The sequence below is a fragment of the Leptonychotes weddellii genome, chromosome 12 (genome assembly GCF_054177405.1).
Source record: "Leptonychotes weddellii isolate Sample4059 chromosome 12, ASM5417740v2, whole genome shotgun sequence".
Classification (NCBI taxonomy): Eukaryota; Metazoa; Chordata; class Mammalia; order Carnivora; family Phocidae; genus Leptonychotes; species Leptonychotes weddellii.
The window spans coordinates 45,845,494-45,866,198 of NC_138380.1; the positions used below are offsets into that span (position 1 = coordinate 45,845,494).

The 20,705-nt window shown below is 44.4% G+C and overlaps 1 protein-coding gene and 1 long non-coding RNA gene across 11 annotated transcripts in view; one reads left to right on the top strand and one right to left on the bottom strand.

Annotated features, from left to right (window-relative positions):
- Positions 1–1,622: 1,622 nt before the first annotated feature.
- Positions 1,623–11,063, bottom strand: LOC145716535 (uncharacterized). The gene is made up of 3 exons (XR_014139294.1): positions 10,927–11,063; positions 3,579–3,662; positions 1,623–3,483 (listed from the first exon to the last, which is right to left on the bottom strand). It is a non-coding gene; the product is annotated as an uncharacterized LOC145716535 (long non-coding RNA).
- A 256-nt stretch (positions 11,064–11,319) lies between these two features.
- OSBPL3 (oxysterol binding protein like 3) overlaps positions 11,320–20,705 on the top strand; it is a 176,460-nt gene continuing 167,074 nt past the window's right edge. For 7 of the 10 annotated variants that reach the window (XM_081800385.1, XM_081800390.1, XM_081800387.1 and 4 more), the window contains exon 1: positions 12,836–12,977. The gene's annotated coding sequence lies outside the window, so the exon portion shown is untranslated. Of the gene's footprint in view, positions 11,471–12,835; positions 12,978–20,705 lie in introns of those variants that run through there. The other 3 variants (XM_081800386.1, XM_081800393.1, XM_081800392.1) reach the window with 3 other exon arrangements.

The following is a 20,705-nucleotide window of genomic DNA, read 5'->3' on the forward strand; positions in this document are numbered from 1 at the left end:
GATACAGCCGAATAGTCCAGGGAGCCCTGCGCCCAAGGTGGAGGCTTGGAGGCACCTTGATGTAAGGGATAGTGTTTGATCCTGCTCGTGCACTCACTAGCTATGCAACTTGACCTGGTGACCAACCTCTCTGAAGGCCAACTTCTTTATCTTGGTTTCCTGAGCCTGCCCCAGAGTAGGCTCTTCTTGTTTCAGCTATTACTACTGTGCCATAGTTTTATTCTCCCCATTTTTCATAGGGGAAGATTGAGTGAGGTTCAGAGGAGTTAAGCTCAAGGCCATGACAGAACTAGTGTCTAAACCAGGGTTTCTCAACCTCAGCACTATTGACCACATAATTTTGGACCAGATAATTCGCTGCTGTAGTGGCTGTCTGGTGCATTTTGGATATTGAACAGCATTTCCAGAAGTCAATTTAAGGCTAATTGTGAAGTCAGAACATCTTGTCCTGAGTTTCCCTCTTTCGCTCTTAGGCCTTTTAATCTATTAGTAGTTCCCTCTTTGACTTCTACCCCACCCCCCTACCCCCACCCTGTGCCCACTGATTTCACGGTCCTCCTTCCTCCATCAGAAACCTCCTTCTACCTTCAGATGGCTTAAAGTTGTAGCTATTAAAAGATTGTTTGGCTGTTGTTTAGATTTGCCTTTTATTTTTTAAGACCGAGTTCAACATTTTGAATTAAGAGCATGGACACCCCAACAGCAGTTCTCAACTGGAGGGGTGTCGTCCATTCAAATCACCTGCGGCATATTTAGAAACGATTCCCTAGATCCGCTACTGGGAACTCCGATTCAGGTGCGGAGGGGAAGTTGGGAGTTTTAGAAGCTACTGCATTGATTCTAACAGGTTAAGTGCAGAGAGGCTCTTCAAAGGCAGCAGAGTTCAGGGGCTGCATTAATAATGCTTATCAATCAGCATCACCAGGAGAATTTGTGTTAACAAACAAACAAGATTTCTCAGGAGCAAGCTTAATTAAGTCAGTAATTCTGGGACTGGGCCCCTAACTCTTCATCTTACAAAGTGACCGACGTGATTCTGATGTGGGGGCGGGGGGCGCAGACCACCCGTGTTGAAACACGGGCAGGAGTTAAGTTTGTTGGAGGCGTGCTGGGTACTGCCACATGCAAAACACGGGAGCTGGGGTAAGAGGTGACACGTCTGAACCCCAGTTTCCTAGTTTGAGAAATGAGGATACATCGGGATCTATCTTGCAGAGTGTCCGTGAGATGAAATGAGATGTGACTCAGGTGGGAAGCCTCGCAAAATGTTTGTGGTCATTCATATTATTCATGGATTAGAATCTCAAGCAATTTTGATGATTAGTCTTACTAAGTGTTTTTTTTAGTTAAACCTAACAGTATAACCTATTTATAGATTACCATTTTTGGGGAGAGAGGGATCCTTCTGAAAACCAGATATAACCAAGTTGGGAGTTCACAGGGGTGCCAGCCAGTGGGCGCTCTGTGTCTGTCTGCCTCTCCTAACAGATGTGAGCTCCTCCACCACAGTACCTAATCCTCTTCTCGGCCTTTTCAGGGCTCTGCACACCTTTGCTGAATTGAATGACTGGTCCTATTAGTTTGCTAGAGCTACCGTAACAAAGTACCACCAACACAGTGGCTTAAACAACAGATATTTATTGTCTCATGGTTCTGTAGGCCACAAGTCTGAGATCAATTTGTCAGCAGGGTTGGTCCCTGCTGAGAGCTGTGAAGGAGAATCTGTGTCAAGTCTTTCTCCTAGCTTCTGGCAGCTTACTGGCAATCTGCCATTCCTTGGAGGCACATCACCCCAATCTCTGCCTTGATTTTCTCCCTGTGTGTGTATCTGTGTTCAAATTTCCCTTTTTTTATAAGGACACTGGTCATATTGGATTAGGACTCATCATAATGACTTCATTTTAACTTGATAAAGATCCTATCTCCAAATACGGCCACAGTCTGAGGTACTGGAGATTAGGACTTCAACACATGAATTTTCTGGGATATGATTCAATCCGTAGCAATGGTCCACTCAGTTGGGAATTGAAGGCACCATGCAAAGCCAAGATACTGATTTTTCATTGCAGAGTGAAGAACGTTCTGTTCTTGTCACTCCCAACCTACAGCTTGAACAACACAAATCCATCATCATACTTGAGAAAATAAATCAAACCCACTACCATGTTGAAGGAAAGGCTCCATACGATCGCTAGTAATCATCCTCTTCCTAAACCAGGGGCAACACCTTCTACATTGACTTAGCCAAATCCCTGCCATGACACTGTTGGATGTCCCTACATGTTTGCTGACATTATGAGGTCTTCATTTCTCTATTGTGAACATTGTTTGAAAATGTGATTTCTCCTTCTATAAGCAAAGGCAACAGTGGACTTATTTACTTGCTTGTTATTAAAATAAGGGTAAGTGCTTAAAAACGCATGACCACTTGGCTTTATATTTCTTTTTTTTTTTTAATGTTCATTTGTTTTGTTTTGTTTTTTTTTAAAGATTTTATTTATTTATTTGAGAGAGAGAATGAGACAGAGAGAGAGAGCATGAGATGGGGGAGGATCAGAGGGAGAAGCAGGCTCCCTGCCGAGCAGGGAGCCCGATGCGGGACTCGATCCCGGGACTCCAGGATCATGACCTGAGCCGAAGGCAGTCGCTTAACCAACTGAGCCACCCAGGCGCCCTTGGCTTTATATTTCATGATGGCTAATGACACTGCTGGCAGACAAGAGGACAGAGAAGATGGATGTGAAGATTATATATGCCATTGAAGGGTAAGGCTCTTAAAAAAATAAGCTAATGAAGACATGGACTCATAACTATCTGATTTGACCACAGCCTCACTAACATGCCTTGGGTATTCTGTGAACAGACCTAGAAGGGCTTTCACACCAGCTCCCTCAGTCTAACAACACACATTACCCAGCAACATGTTGCTTCATTTCCCTGAAAGCAGATGTGTGGGTCCTGCCACGAATACATAACCAAGACAGGAAAGAGATCCTTGGAAATGCACCTGCTCAGCCAACTCTTGAGAAGCAAAGAATATAGCTCATTATTTTAAGGAAGTTTGTAGATAGGCAAGCCACGCTTCAAGTGTAGAGAAGATGTGAGGAAGAGTGAATGACAGGCCTCAGACTACTATTCCGTGAGAGTCCTGCTCACAAGACTGAGTGTTGGCTGGCATCTGGGGACTTCGATGTAAGCAAGGTTCCCATAATTCCTTAACTGCTGAGTGGCTCACTGTGCCGGAAGTGTTTGTGCAAACAATGTGGCTAATGGTGAACACCTGCTTGCCTCCTGGGAGTCTGGAGCGGTAGCATATGCTAGGCAGAGGGTGCCTATGGAACCGGCCCCCAGGAAAAACCCTGGACACTTAGTCTCCCTAGCTGGCAGCACTTCACTGGGTTGTCGCAACACTCGTTGTTGGAAAACTTAAGCATGTCTTATCCTGTGTGACTCCATGGGGCAAGGGCTCTTAGAAGGTTGTGCCTGGTTTCCTCCAGACTTCACCCCATGTGTCTTTTCTTTTTGCCGGTTTTGCGTTGTATCCTTTTGCTGGAATAAACCATAGGCATGAGTATCACTGTGTGTGCTGAGTCCTGTGCATCCTCCTAACGAATCTTCCAATGTGGAGGTGGTCTCGGGGGTCCTTGATGCAGAAGGAGCAGCTGTTAGCCGAAAGAAAAGACTCTTTAAGCCAAATGCTTACAAAACTTGATGCTTGACATGGTTGGAACTTTTACATTATTAAGTAATAGCACTCCAGCTGAGATAACTATAGAATGTAGTTTGCTATACAAAAAATAATTTTCTGGATTATAGGCAGGAAAAGGCAATCAAACAAGTGGGAGACTCTTTTTACCTTTTATGGAAAACAAGTCTAAGAAAACCATGAGGGAGCTGGAAGTAGGGACCAACCGGCTGACATTAATTACAAACCATTTTTTCCCCCTCTCCTTAACCATTAATTGGCACCTTAACCTCAGGTCATAACTTACTTGGAAAATTCAAGTTTGTTTTGAAGACTTAGACCAAGCTTTTTTATGCTGGAGTGATAGATACTGTAGAAATATATACAATCATTATCTGAAGCTTGAAGGCCATCCCTGGACAAAACTTCGGAAGAATGTCATTTTAGACAACCACAAAAAAAGCACTCTAAGAAAGGGAAATAAAAATGAATAATGAACAATGAGCAGGCAGGAAGCTGAGGATGACTGTCCTCAGGGACTTATTTGCTAAAGCTTTGATTTCTACTAGGTGGTTCTCAGAGATGCCTTTGAAGTGAGTCTCTCATCCAGCCTAGGTGTTTCAGAAGTTGGAACTTGGGGCCACACCCTGGAATCTCTCAGTGCACTTCTTTACCAACTGGATCGCTCTCAGGGGGCTCGGGACAGATCCAGGAGCCAAATGATCTGGGGTCAGATATGCTCCTGAGAGGTCCATGCTTCCCCTATTTCCTCTCATCTGTGGCAGAGCCCACCAGGCACAGAACCTGGCCGCTTCAGGCATCGAGAGGCAGCTCGCTGCCGTCCAACTTTGGCAATGACAACTTCAGAAGGCTCCTGGCTTTTGTGTGACTTGTTTGTTCTCACTAAGGAATGGCCAGAGAGCTGGCTGCAGCTGTATGAGCGTGGGGCGGGGGGGGGGGGGCCGATCCAGCTGCAGCTGCGATGAATGGAAATGCGCTGCTGATGGCCTTTGATGTACACAGCATGGCCCCAGGCAGCAGGGACCAGTGGAGACAGGGAGTCCATTCTGGGCCTTTAAACGGTGTAACGTTGAAATATACGTACAAGAAATTTACCCAGAAGAAGGAACTGTGTATCCAAGGATTGGTTATCTAATAATCCCAACTTTCTGAAACCCAGGAAAAAAAAATGTAAAAATTAAGCACAGAGGTCCCTGTACAGTCAAAAGGGATGTCACGAAATCCATATGCTTTCCTCATTGCTTAGAGTACATTTATTCTTGCTTTATATTTAAAAAAAAGAAATCTATCTTTAGCCTCCACTAAACCTGCTCTCAATGGACATCAAAGCCTTCCTTGGGAAAATTACATTCTTTATTTTATGATTTGTTTCTCTAGGCAGCATTTTTTTTTTTTAATTTTATTTATTTATTTGAGAGAGAGAGAAAGCGAGAGGGCAAGCATGAGCTGGGGGAGGGGCATAGGGAGAAGCCGACTCCCTGCTGCGCAGGAGCTAATGACCCAAGCGGACCTGACGGCATTTAACCACAGAGGTTAAACTGACTGAGCCACCCAGGAGTCCCTCTGGGCAGCATTTTTTAAATATTGCCTCCTCTTTCCCTCTCCCTTGACTTTTTAAAAATTAAATAATTGATTGAGGTGAAATTTACATAACAAAAATCTAACCATTTTAAAGTGAGCAATTCAGTGGCATTTAGAATACTCACAGTGTTGTCCAACTACCACCTCTATCTACTTCCAAAACATTCCCATCACTCCAAAGTCAAAGCTCATACTCATTAGGCAGCTCCTCCCCAATCTGCCCTCCCCCTAGCCCCTCACAACCACAGATCTGCACCCTATGGATTTCTATGGATTGAGCTGTTCTGGACATTCCATATAAATGAAATCTTAAAATTCTTTTGGTGGCCTTTTGTAAAAGGCTCCTTTCACTTAGCATAAGATTTCTTCAAGTTTCAACCACATTAGGCGTATTATCAGTACTTCACTCCGTTTTATGGTTAGGTAATATTCCATTGGATAGGTAGTCCAAATTTTGTATATCTATTCATCAACTGAAAGACATCTGGGTTGTTTCCACTTTTTGGCTATTATAAATAATGCTGCCAGGAACATTCATGTTTTCCCTGACTTTTGTCACTCTCCACAATGACGATGAGAATAGTACCTATCTCATAGGACTCTTAGGATTAAATGACAATTAAACATTTAGAATAGTGCTTGGAACATGGTCCAAGTTCAAGAAATCCTTGTTATTATTGTTTTATTATTTTTTGATACATGAGAACTCAAAAAGTATCAGGAGTCAGTTTGCATCAGGGTGGATAATTTTATAGACCTCAGTAATTCTTAAGGTCATCATTGTATCACTTCAATAATCAATGTAAGAAATAGTGACCCTGAATCATAAGTGAAAGTTTAACAGTGAAACTGTGGTATTTTCTGGGTAAGAGGGCAGGAATAATTATGATCCCACATTGATGCATTTCCATCAAAACTTAGCATTAGGTATTGGAAATAAGTATGGCCTTACAAGGACCTGCCACAGAGTATCTTTTTAAAAGTAATGAGCTATGAGTTTGCAGAGGATAAGTCAGCTAGTAAGGGCCTCTGAGGGCTATTTCTCACGCAGTAGAATCATGTGGGGATAGTGGTGGTGGGCGGGGGGCGGGGGGTGTGTGAACAAAGAAGAGCGTGGCAGCATGTCTGAGCCCAGCAGATTTGCATGGAAGCAGGAAGACCAGAATGGATACTTGTGCTGGAATTGAGTCACCCTTGAGAGGTGGCTGGGCTGATGAAGAAGCAACAATGTATCTGCAAGTCATCTGTATGAAAAATTGATAGCAAATCAGAAGAGACTGAAGATTCAGAACAAATGGTGTGAGCTCCGGTGAAGGGAAGGGTGGTGATGCCATGGCGGGTGACTGGAGAGCTGGGAAGGCAGCTGCCTGAGTGAGGGCGCAAGGGACTGCTTTGACACACCGAAGTCAGGTGTGTCGTGTCACTTCTATGTTCAGATGGGCTTTCTCTTCTATTAGGAAGGAAAGGAAATACAGCAACGCTCTAGGCTGCTTCCTCAATGTCTATTTCTCATTTTTTTCTGCTGTAAGAGTAGGAATGGGTTAAGATATGCTACAGTAACAATTCCAAAATCTCAGTGATATAACCACAAAAGTTTATATCTCATTTGTGCTAAGAGTGCACTTCTGCTCGGTTGGGTCCATACTCCTGCATCTTTATCTTTTCTCACCCCAGGAGGCAGGCAGATGGAGCCGTTTCTGACTGCAATGGTGCTGGTGCCTATGATAGAGAGGATATTAGCAAAGCAAAGCAAGGACTGGCTCTTAAAGCCTCTACTATCATTTTATTGGCCCAAGTAGGTCATATGGCCAAGACTGACTTCAGTGAGTGGTGGGGATGGGGTTATGGGTGGGAGGAAGGGGAGTATAATTCTCTCTTGGTGAAGGAAAGCAGATACTGGGGAAAGATAACACAGTCTATAATCTTTGCTAATTGAACTCCAGCTTTTTGTTTCGTTTCGTTTTTCTGGTATGAACCTGTGGTCTAAATCAATCATGGCCAACAGTTGGCTGGTAACAGCTTTAAGTGTGAATGGGCATCATGGGCATGTGTTCCAATTCTGGCCAACGAAACATGAAGATCCCCTGGCTGGGGGACTTGTAGGAGAAGTTTCTTCACTTACAGAATGTGACTCAAGGAAGGGATATTTTTTTCTGCCTCTGAACATGATATTGGTAACTGCTGTACCTGCATCACATCCAGCCTGAGGAGGAAACCTCATGGTGAACTTGGCAGAGCAGACAGACAGAACCTAGGTCTATTGAGGACATGCTTGAACTACTGAATGAACCAACACCAAGGTCACTCTATCTGCAGACTTCCTGTTATATGAGATAATACATCTCCTTCTTGTTTAAGTGATTTTTAATTGGTTTTCTCTTACTTGAAGCCAAAGTTTTCTAGCAGACAAAAAGAACTTTTACTATCTTGCTAAACCAATTTAGATTGTAGTTTTGGGAAAAACATGTTTATGCATTTGTTCAATAAACAAGTGATAAAACAGCTTTTGTGTGAGGAACACTGTGCTATGTGAAAGGAAGACATGCAAGAAGAATAAGAAAAAGCGTTTATAATCCAGGAGGGAATATAAAATGAGCACCCAACTAAATATAGGCAAGAAACGATGGTGGTTTAGACTACAGTGCTGTCGCTGCTGGAGACTGAGATGGGGATTTAGGGGGATTGGTGAAGGACTAGGTCTTCTGGGTTACTCTGTAACTACTGAAACACATCAGAGAGGATGTAACATAAAAAGCTTTTTATCTGCCAACACACTTGTTGGAGCTTTGCAGGAAAAGGCATCGTGGATGCTGTGGCTCGGCTCACTCAAATTCTAACCCAACCTCCTTCTAACGTCCCTTACTGCCGAGACTAAAAGCCGAAAATCACATTTCCCAGCCCTCCTTGCAGTTAGATTAGTGAAGGCGATTTGGAATGTACCGGTCGAATCCATTCACGCAAGGCATCAACTGGGAAATGAGGTAATAGAGGAGAAGCAGGATCAGAGGCATACGTTTTGCCGCTGTGGCCTGTGGCAGGAGGCGTGTGGTTCGGGCAGTCCTGCTGAGCCCTTCTGGTTTGACAGGCGGCCTCCTGATGGTGGCAGGAGTGACAGTAATCTTAGCAGCCCAGTTGGGCAATGGCTGCTACCTAAATGCTTCATACGTGTGGGCTGTAAATATTATACTTAATATTTACCAAAAAGAAGGCTACACGATGTCTGTGTACTATGAAGAGAGTCCCTAAAGGATAACAGAATGATCAGCCTGACTTTCGAGCTAGTTTAGTCCTGAAGGAAGTATGTTTCATGGTTCATCGTATGTGACATCAGTGTCCCTATACTCTTTTTATGTTCCTTTCTTACAAGTAGCCTGTGCTCCCACAGTATAATGTGCTAAAAAACTGGCTCTGTCAAATGCCTAAAGAAAGCCAGACTGATGTCATTAAAGATGAGTGTCTTCCTCTAGAACATCCCAGAAATTTTAAACATCTGCTTCCACTAAGCAGGAACTCTGTCTAAACCAGGAAGCCTAACAGCGGTGCAACTCCTGAGACAAGGATAACTTGACTGCGATAAGAATTTTTGATCAACAAGTTAAAAATGTCAACAAAGACATGCAGGAAGTGACTCTTTGCTCCCAATTCCCCAAATAATTTCACCCTTCTCTAAATACATTTTTGGTACCCCTCTCAGCACATTTTCTATTTTTTAGCTTGTATAGGAGCTATTTATATCCATTTCTGATCTGCCCAATATATGAAACTGTAAAAGTACTGAGGGCAGGGACACGCGCTGATTCATCTTTGGATCTCTTAAAGTGTCTGCTAAGAATGGATCCTTTTAAAAAGGAGCCCGTCAATCTATATTTAGTAGAGGAACTGGTGAATTCTTGTGCAGCCCTTAGTCATGAGGACTAATACTTTTGTGAAAGAATGCTGACAAGGTGTTCCTATGCGACTAAGCACTTTGATTCATATTCCAGATGAAGGGGAAAGAAAAATGGGTACAGGATGGGGAGGGTTTTATCATCGGTTCAGACAAGTGTTTCCTCCACCCCCCATTCATAGTGGCAGTGGCAAAAAGAGGACACATTAAGAGGGTAGGAGGCCTGCGTCTAACCACTCAGGGGCTATATGATTGCAGAGAAGATGCTGGAACGCACTCTCTCCACCTGCCTCATAAAAGGGATCGATGAGGTGATGAACTATATAGTTCCTTCTCATTACATTTGTCTTGTAGCCACCGTTCTAGAAGATTGAAGCTCTAATCGTATGATGATTTAAGATCTTAATCTTAAAGTGGCTTTAAGTTCATATAGCCCCAGCATGGTAATTCTGTATCACCTACATGTGGATACCGATCTATCAGTAATAGCTTCCTTTTTTTTTTTTTTTAAGATTTTATTTATTTGACGGAGAGAGAGAGAGAGCACAAGCAGGGGGAGCAGCAGAGGGAGAAGGAGAAGCAGGCTCCCCGCTGAGGAGGGGGTGCGATGTGGGGCTCGATCCCAGGATCCTGGGATCATGACCTGAGCTGAAGGCGGACGCTTAACCCACTGAGCCACCCAGGCGCCCCCAGTAATAGCTTCTTAAAACACTGTGTTGAGAAAGATTCTGAGGCCCTGTTTGGACTCAGTAGGAAAGACAGCCTTGACTTAATAGTGATGGCTGGCATGAGGCAGGGAGGGGAGCGGCAGCAAATAAGCCAAGCTATGTCACCCCTGATCTCGTCCAATGCCTTCACTTCACACGAAGAAAATGAGAAAATAGAGAAAGGTGCTCTCAGAATCAGGAAGTGGTCATGACGGGACAGGAACCCAGGTAGTCTGCTTCTAGAGGCCTCTGGAGTTCCCCACCGTGACATTCTATTACCATCAGCTTCCTTTACCATCAAAAACATGTACACTTGAGAAACATCTGCTTACCTATTACGAATTTCGGAAGCTTAGAACATTCAGCCAACTCTGAACAATTCCCACCGTGATGGGTATGTCTCCAAAGATAAAAAGTATTTGTTCAACAGTTCAAAGAGGGTTTTCAGAAACTCGTACTATAGAACCACTGATCTCCACCAGAGTAGACATTCAGGTCCTTGCTTTAAAATAAAACTCTGAGGAGAAAGCTAATTTAGGACATTAATGAGATTTTTCAAGAATAATGAGCTCTGCATGGGATTCAACTTTAATTTTTTTTTCCTTTCGTTTTTAGGAGCTGGTGAGCCTGGAAGCTTATTTAGGAGAAGAGGAAATGAAACTATGAAAAGGCACAGTACAATTCCTTTTTTTCTTGGAGGCAAGGCACAATATGCATATGAATTAACTCTCTCATCCTGTCAAATTAACTGCCTCAAGTACACATAGAAAAAACAAATAGACACACTTGGTTATTTGGAAGAAGCAGAAGAAAAAGCCAAGAACGGTTTGCTAGTTTCAACAATAAAGTCCTATGCAAATAACTTCCTTTAGGATTTAAGGCTTGTCTCCTGCAGAAAAAAACAAAACAAAAACACAACAAACCAAACAATGCTAATGAAAGAGGGTGAAGAGTGGGAGGTGGAGAGTGGAAATGAAAAAAAGAAAGAAAAAAGGGCTTGTAGGAAGGCGAGGAAAGAGCGAGCTTCTCTCCCAGAGAGGAATTACCGAAACATGGAGGAAGGGTTGGGAAAACAAAGTCTGAGCTGCTCAGGCATTCCGGGCTGGGCGTGGGCAAGGTGCTTCCTTGAATTCATTATGAGCGGTCCGGACGCCTGCCAGACATGTTCGTCCACCTGGCGTTCCTCGGGTGCGGGGCGATGACTGAGGAATTTCCGAGTCTTTAGATTTTAGATCTTCTCCACTAAGGTTCTCCGTGTGTACGACGCGGGCAGCATTCGGCGAGTTCATTCTGCAGCGTGTCCGGATCCCCCGGCCCTCGCTCGCCGCCGGCCGGATCCCAAACTGACAGTCCCAGACATTCCGCGACAGGGATGGTTCCAGAAAGCGGAAAACGGAGCGCAATGAATGAAATGTGAATAGTGGGGTTCCGGCAAGAGACTTAGAAACCTCAGTGTGGGGTCAGTTGGGAGACTGGAAACGCGTCCAGTGCCACAAGTGATATGTGGCGCTGAATTTAACATTTTGGAGCCTCTCTTCTGCGTGGGGCACCAAGCCCGGCGAGCCACACTTCGTTGTTCAGCTCGGTCAGGTAGGTTAGCTGGGTCTTCGGGGAGGTTAAATACCTTGCATTTTCCATTTCCTTTGCCTGGAACGCTCTTCCTGAGACTGAGGTGTGACAGCTTCCTTCCCTGGTTCAGGAACAGGCATAAAAGCCACCGCCGCCAAGGGGCCGTCAGGGCACTTCGCAGCTTCCGATGCCTACTTAAGAAAACTCCGCATAGCAATTACCCCGGTGTTCATAGATCATCCGTATTTACTCGTTTGTTTATATATTTGTATATGTTCTTGTTTATGGTGTGCTTCCCATTAAAACCTCAGCTCCTGGAGAACAGGAACCTGGTGTGCCATTATCACTGAAGCGAGTCCACATCTGCTCCAGGCGCACACAGTAGGCGCTCAGTAAATGTTAATTCCCTTTCCACCCAGCCATCTGCGGCACTCGACACAACTGCAGTCTCCAAACTGGCCCAGGGGCTCAGTTGCTGCGTTCTTGGTAGGATCAAAGGAGGCGGAGGAGCGAGTGGGCAGTTAAGTCGGGGACACTTCCTTGTCTATCAGGGAGCTCCGGCATGTTGTTAACTATGATGCTCTTTCTCCCTTCCCTCTTGCACATGAACAGCATAGAACAAAAAGACCACACTCCCCTCAGTCTTCTCCTGGGACCCCGGCACGAATCTGAACCCACTCTCTCTGGATGTTAGGGTCACAGTCTTGGGCGGGTGTCCCACGCCGAATCTGTCCTTCGTCATCCGATGCCTGCAACCCTCCCTTCACTACGTTTTTTTCTCCTCCGTTCTCAATCCCTTTGCCTCTGACTTCCTCAAGAGGTCGAGTCCTCTGCCTGTTCGCACGTGTGTCTCCTGGAACCGTCTCCTTAAACCAGCCCCTCCCGCGCCGCCCTCACTTCTCCCTGTTCTCCCTCTCTTCCCTCCTTCCCCGGCCTGGAAACGCCACTCGAGGAAAACTTATTGAGCCCCTTCGCGACGCTGCTGCAGCTCTCCTCTCCCTCCTCCCTTCCCACCTGCCGGGAACCCCGGTCCCCACCGCCCAGACTGCGTCATGGAATCCGCTCGCTCCTTGCAAGTACATCGCTCCACCTTCTTCCTCGGGGTCGACTCCTGATTGGTGGGAGTGTGGTCACTCAGCCGCCCTCCCCGCCCCGCTGGTGTGGCTCCGCCCCCAGGGTGGCCACAGGCTCCTCCTCCCCGTTCCGCCCCTTGCGCTGCTTCTCCCGCTAATCTACTGGCGGCGCGTGGAGAAGTTCTGGGCAAAGTACCGGGAACTGGCCGCGCGACTGCAACGCCAGCGAGCCAGGCAGGGCAGTGCAGGGGACCCCAGCGCAAGGCGGCCAGTGCGCGGCGCGGGCTCGGGACTCGCTGTCCTTCGGCGAGTGGCCGTCCCCGCCTCGGGCTCCTGCGGCTGGCACGGGAACTGTCGGCTGCGCGTTGCGGGAGGACCGGAGAAGCGGGCTTTGCCGCCTCCCGGGTGTGTGGACGAAGCCCGGAGCCGCACACCGGAGAAGTAGGAGCGTGCAGGTAAGCGCTGGGACGCCCGCCAGAATGGTTCTGGGGTGGTGGGGGCCAGAGGCGGTGCGGGCTCGCAAGGGCTGCGGTTTGGGGGGCGCCACCAGTCACCGTAGGACCAGAGTCTGTCTCCTGTCGCCCAGGGAAGAACCGGCTGGTGGGGCAGCCCCGAGCAGGGGAGATTGCGGTCGCGGCCCGCGCCAGGCTCGGGGGAGGTAGGGCCGCGGTGCTGCTCTGAAGGGGACGGTTTGGCCGGGATTGACGGCGAGGAGGCGCCGAGCGCGGGGGCCTGGGTCCGGGCGCCGGAGGATTCGGCGCGGAGAGGCTGTCCTGGGTAGCCGAGAGGCGCGGCCCCGGGGCGGGAGGCACAGGAAACCCGTGTAAGTGGGCCGAGCGCGAGGCTTTACCACATCCGCGGGATGGGGCGTGCTGGGGGGACCCGGGCGACGCTGGCCGTGCAGGCGCCCAGCTCGCCTGCGTCCCCTGGCTCGGTTTGCCCCACTCGCGGTTTTCCCCGCCAGGGGCATACGTCCCTTGGGCGTCCCAGCGCCCTGGGAAACGTTTGCAGCTTCTAGAGTCCCTGAAGGGCGTTATGGTAGATCGTCCAGATATTTATTTCTTACCGGAGCAAGCCGCCCTCCTTCGTTAATGCAACTTTCCGGCCACCTTCGGCACACTTGTACTCGTCTTCCTCCGTCTCACAAAGTACCAGTCTCAGTCGGGACCCTGAGCCGAGGGGGCTCTGAAGTCGTCGGTTTTGACGTGTCTGGGAACTGTGCTAAGGTGCATCAGAAGCCCCCTCCCCCCTCCCCCCTAGATGTTGCACTGACCCTCACAGTTTGAGAACTGGGTTGGGCGTTTATAAATATTTTAAGCTGCAGCTGCAGAAGAGATCCTAACACAGGTAAAAATGTAGGTCTGACTTCTGATCATCCACACTCTACGTCTGAGCATCTTACAAGATGAGGTTTCCCCTTCTGGCCAAAGGACACCAGTCAGGCAGGCTTGGGCTGAAATACACCCTAGCTAAATGACCATTTCCGCCCCCCCCCCCCCCCCCGCAACTTGCTGTCACTCCACTCTGTTTGGTGTTCCTCATAGCACTCTCTCTCTGAAATTATCTCCTTGGGCTGTTTACTATCTGTCTTCCCCCACTAGAATGGAAGTTCCAGGAAAGCAGAGACCTTATCTGTCTTGTTCATCACTCCATCCCCAAAGTCAACAACAGTGCCTGACACACAGTAGGTCTGTAAGAAAAAATTATGGAATAAATGAATAAAAACTCTGTAAAATATGAAGAATGGTGGTTTCATACCTGGTTTTGATTTTCATGCTTATTTATCCGTTTTTTTTTTTTTCTACTGGGAAAATTAACAAATACCAATAACTACTATAGATTGAGTACCTACTAAGAACAGGATATGTGCTATAACTTTATATAGATTACCTCATTAAACATTATCATAGTCTTATTATTAGCTAGGTATTTCTAAGCAGATGGGAAGTTGAGGCTCTAGCAACTTAACCAATTTCCCCAAGATTATCCTGGCAGAACTAAAATTCTAGTTCATTTTCTGTTGTGCTGGACCACTTCCAAGAAACTAAAATGTGGTTTTCACTATTACAATCAATAGATGTTTAGCTTTATTTGTAATAAAAACTATTGCTTAGTCAAAAGAATATTTGGTGCTTTATCATTACTGAGATACAGTTTCAGTACTAGCTAATAGTTACATTGTAGGACAGATACTACCAGGCTGCCAAAGGTTGCATTATCTCATTTAATCTTCACCATTTTATAGGCAGCGTCTTGAGGTTCATTTTTCATATCAAGAAACTGCAGCCTAGGTTCAAGAACTTGCCCCCAGTCAATGGTAAATTGCTGAGCTTGATTTTTGTTAATAGTTCTTTCTGACTCTGAATCTTTAGCTCCTTCCACGACACGGAAATCTCTCCTGCTCTCACTATTTAATTAGTTAACTTATGATAGAGTCCAGTGATACAATACATTAAAAGCACGTGAGGATGGGCTGTAAACTTATTGCAGCTAGTATCAAGCGTCTAGTTGTACTATTTTCTGAATTGTTGAGACTCTTTTTTTTTTAAAGGTTTTATTTATTTATTTGACAGAGAGAGACACAGTGAGAGAGGGAACACAAGCAGGGGGAGTGGGAGAGGGAGAAGCAAGCTTCCCGCAGAGCAGGGAGCCTGACGCAGGGCTCGATCCCTGGACCCCGGGATCAAGACCCGAGCTGAAGGCAGACGCTTAATGACTGAGCCACCCAGGCTCCCGTGTATTGTTGAGACTCTTATTGCCATTGATTTTTGTGGTTGAGTTTATGGTTTGTGGGCTTGGTAGATGGGAGACTTTTATTTATTTTTTTTATTTTTATTTTTATTTTTTAAGATTTTTATTTATTTATTTGACAGAGAGAGAGAGAGACAGGAAAGAGGGAACACAAGCAGGTGGAATGGGAGAGGGAGAAGCAGGCTCCCCGCTGAGCAGGGAGCCTGATGTGGGGCTCCATCCCAGGACCCTGGGATCATGACCTGAGCTGAAGACAGATGCTTAACGATTGAACCACCCAGGCACCCCAATGGGGGACTTTTAATAAGGAGCAAAGGAAATTCTTTCACTTAAATTGAAACTTTCACCTAAATCTAGAGAGAAATCGGATGGGTTTTACCCACTGTGGTAAATGAATTCTGAACACCGTAATGCTGTATGCCTCTTAAGGAAAGTGCTGGAAAGCCAGCTAGTTTCTGTTTCCATAAAAAAAAGAAAAGAAAAGAAAAGAAAAGAAAAACCACGGCTAATTCTAAACGCTTCTGCAGCAACCCTTTAGTAAAATAACTACATTTCAGCTCTTTGTATTCTTGTAGTGAAACTGAGGGCAAGGAGAAGTTAAATAAGCGTTTCATGGTTACCACCTAAAGGGCTAGTAGCAAAAAAGGAGTGGAAAGGAATTTGAGATCCTTTTTTTCTACTTCCATTCCAGTTTTAGGAGGTAGTATAAGGTTTTTCCCTTACTTGAGGGTCTGAATAATCCAGTTTTATTTATAATGTGCTTCTGGGAAGTACGATGTTTTCTTAATTGTTAATTCCATTTCAGGAGTACTCCAGGGAGGGTTGGGGAGCCCTCCAACCTAGAATACCCACAGAAGTAATGGGGGTGTGCACACAAAGGAAGATGGAAGCTGTTCAGTTGAAAGAGGCTTCCATGCATAATTGAGACTTGTTTGTAGTTCCTGTGAATTTCTTTTCTGTCTACATCTTATTCATCAGCTTCTTAGCCCTCTCTTCTGGAAAATTCCCTCTTGAGTTCCCAATCACTAGTGTTCAGGCCATGTTCATGCTTACCCAGGTCTTGGCTTTCTCCTCCTCAGCACCTTTCACATCAATTCTTTCCTGTTGCCCCTGCACCATGTTTGCTCAGGGGTCTTAGGGACTTCTGCACTCTGTCCTAACATTACTTATAGGTGGATATTCCTCCCTCAGGCTCTCCTGCATAGCACAGTCAGGTGAATTCTTTAAGTGCTGTCATGGTGTTGCTCAAAATTCCTGAGTGGCTTATATAGTTAGTAATAATGAAACTAATAACAGCAGCAGCTGCTGAACTTCTTGTGCTGTACTGTCCTATGTGCTGTAGATGAGTTATTGCCTTTAATCCTCAGAGTGACTCCAGAGTAGGCACTGTTATTATTGTTTTTTAAAAGATTTTATTTATTTATGAGAGAGAGAGAGAAAGGAAGAAAGCATGTCCAACACATGGGAGGGCCAGAGGGAGAGGGACAAGCAGACTCCCCCAGCGAGCCTGATGTGAGACTCGATCCCAGGACCCCGGTATCATGACCTGAGCGGAAGGCAGGTGCTTAACCAACTGAGCCACCCAGGCGCCCTGAGTAGGCACTGTTTTTATACCTCCAGGTGAGGGTAGGAAAAGTTGTACTCCAGATGAGGCTGCTTTACAGCTAATACTAGATGGATCTGAGACTGAAACCCCGGGTCCTTTCTGTCCCCATTTAAGCCTAGAGTCCTTAGCCTAGAATCAGGATCTGGCAGCCTGGGCTCAGAGCCCACCTCCACCCTTCATTCCCCAACCCTGTGCACAGGCAGCCTGAACTTTCTTCAGCAATGAAGCATTTTGCCTTTGCCCCTACACTCCTGTTGCCTAGAAGGCTCTTTCATTGTCTCTCACTGTGAAAAACCCAAGTCTTTCAAGGCTAAACTCATGAGCCACTTCTCACAGAATAATCTCTTTGAACTCAATCTCTTATAGCATTTAAAAAAAAAATATGAGAGTCCCCAGTTCAGTTTCTGACCATTGAGTATGTGGGTTTCTTTCTTTCCTTTAGCACTTTGTTTCTTTCATTCCTCCCTCCATTCTCAACCAATTCCCCCACCCCAGTGCCTCCTGGCTTGTTATCTATTCAGATGTATTGGCTCCCTTACTAGATTGTAAATGCCTTGAAAGCAGGGCTAATATCCATTCCTCATGTTTCTATCCCTCAGACCACTAAGTGTGGTATATCCATAGTAGGATTCTCTTTTTAATCTCTCAATTAAAAAGAGAATTTGAAACAATTATATTTGGTTATATTCTGTTAAAATATTCTGTGAAAAAAGTCATTGGAATGTAGCATTTTGTTTCCCACTTCTTGATCCACAATACTGTAATGCCTTCATCAATTTGGGATGAAGTAAAAGAAATACCAGTTATTGAAATCCATGGAAAGTACCCATTCTGGTTGTTTTCACCTTGGATATATTGCAAGGAGATCTCCGACCCGGTCACAAAACAAACATTGTCTGTAGAATAAATGTCTTTTATATGCACTATTTTGTCATATATATGGTAATGCTGTTATTAAAAACAAATTAAAACTGTTATGGAATTTAAACTAAATTTTGTTCCCTATTTTATTGATAAATGAACATTTCATGTTTTTAACCTGATTTACTCGATCCTCTATGAATCAGCTCCGCTTCACAGTTCATCAGTCATCACTTTGTTCTGTGTTTTCCAGTCACATTGAACTAAGTTCAGGCCCTGCCTGTATCCTCAGGGCTATGCGTAATGTGCTTTGGCCTCCCAGTTTTGCCTAAACTTCTGTCCTCTTTATAATCTCTTCCTCACCCACATTCACCTGGCTAATTCCCACTCATCCATCATGTTTCAGCATGGATGCCCCGTGCAGGAAGTCTTCCTCTGTTGCCTCCAAGTTGAAGTTGGAGAAAGAACCTCCTGGCACCCTGCGCCTACCCATTTTATAGGGAGCAGTTAACATACCGTTTTGTAACTGTTGACCACTGGACTGAATCTTTCCTGAAACCACTGATTTTTATTTGGTTTACATTCGAATCACTTAGGGATCTTTTAAAAAATTTCCCTACTTAGGCCCCACTCCCAAAGCTTCTGGATCCAGTGACTTGGGGTAAGGAGGGTTGGTCACTGGAGTTGTTTTGTTTTCTTTTAGAGGAGTTTTCTCATTCTGTATTATAGCTGGATAGTATTCCATTGTGTGAATGTAACATACTTCATCTACTTATTTAAATTTTTAAATTTTTATTTTATTTTTTTACTATTAACATATAATGTATTATTTGTTTCAGGGCTACAGGTCTGTGATTCATCAGTCTTACACAATTCACAGCGCTCACCATAGCACATACCCTCCCCAGTGTCCATCACCCAGCCACCCCATCCCTCCCACCCCCCACAACTCCAGCAACCCTCAGTTTGTTTCCTGAGATTAAGAGTCTCTTATGGTTTGTCTCCTCTGGTTTCATCTTGTTTCATTTTTTCCTCTCTTCCCCTATGATTCTCTGCCTTGTTTCTCAAATTCCACATATCAGTGAGATCATATGATACTTGTCTTTCTCTGATTGACTTACTTCGCTTAGTTACTTATTTTTCAATAACAGCTTTATGGAGATTTAATTCATATTTTATACAGTTCACCCACTTAAAGTATACAATTCAATGATTTCTGGCATATTCATAGTTGTGTAACCATCATCATAATTAATTTTAGAACATTTCATCACCCCAGAAGAAATCACACCCATTAGCAGTCTTCTCTTTTACCCTGAAGCCACTAACCTACTTTATGTCTGTGTGGATTTGCCTATCCGGGACATTTCATGTAATTGGAATCATACAGTATGTTGTCTTTCTCTGTTTAGCTTCTATCACGGAATTGTTGTATTCAGAGTTCATCTTTGTTATAGCTTGAATCAGCACTTCACTGTTTTTATTGCCTAATACCACCCCATTGTATGTAATACCATGTTTTATTTATCCATTTGCCCATTGATGGAACTGGTATTGCTTAGTAAAGCCTCTTTGAGTGGTCCTAACGGGGAGTCAGGAACTGAACCAGAAGTTCCTTTGAGTCTTGTTTATTGTTGTGTCTTGGGGCTAGAGCGGTGTTTCACGTAAGATAGATGTGTGAGAAACATCTGAACGAAAGAAGCATTTTCCAAAAAGTACAACTCCTGTTACGTCAGTGTCATCAAAAAATGTCATTAAAAAGAGATCCTCATAGTTGATTGTTTAGATCCCAATTTGAGCAACTATACAACTGTTAAAAAAGAAGATAAGGAAATTTGGACATGAATGAAATGTTACAATTTTTTTTAGCATTTGCTTCAGAATAATTTGAGGTTGGGCAGGGAGTTTAGAAGGAACAAGTAATGATGACTGAAGCTGGGTGATGAATTCATGGAGTTTTTAATACTGTTCTCTGTATTTGCTGTTTACCAGGGCAGCCATTGGCCACGTGTGGCTACTGAGCACTTGAAATGTGGCTAATCCATATTGGCATGTACTATAAGTGTAACATATACCCTGAGTTTCGAAGAGTTAGTACGGAAAAGAATGTAAAATTATCTCAATAATTTTTGTTTATATGTTCAAATGATATTTTGGACGTAGTACGGTAATATATAATTAAAATCAATTTCACCTGTTCCCTTTTACTCTTTTTAATTGGCTACTTGAAAATTAAAATTACATATATGGGTCATATTACATTTCTGTTGGGACAGTGCTGCTGTGTACTTTTACATATATCTGAGATTTTTCATAAGTTAAAATCAAAGACATTTGATTTTTTTAAAAAGTCTGAAGTAAAATATTTTTCATAAATGATCCCTCTTATGTGAAAAGATTGAGAAATATTGATTCGCTCGAAGAAGATTCTTTGTAGAAGCTTATAGCAGGCAGGGTGTAGTCTTACAGTGTCATTCCTGGGCTTGCTTCACCTACGTGAAAATTCAAAACCTCTTTGATAATAAATAGAGTAGCAGTATGAGGGAGTTGTTCCTTTAGTTATTTCTCTGATGCTTTTGTTTTAAAAAGTTGATGACATATTTCCTTCATCTTGGAGAAATACAGAAAATGCAATGGTAATGTCATTGTTCTTAGTCATAGGGTTTATACCCTGAAATCGAATTTTTCTGGACTTGATTTATCATCACCCTGCCTCAATCTGTTTGTTTGTGAGTCAGAATTTGATTGTTTCTAGGCTCCCCAAGACCCCTGGAATATGAGTGGAATATGATTCTTAAATAATAATAAGTGGATTTATGGCTGAGAAGCACGTTGCTTTCATATAAAATTTCTTTAGATAAGCATTATGTCACTCTCTGGATGTCTGTGTTTACTCACAGAGAATGGACCTGAATTGAAAAATAGCTTTAATGTAAGCAGAACAGAATCAAATTGCTGTGAACGG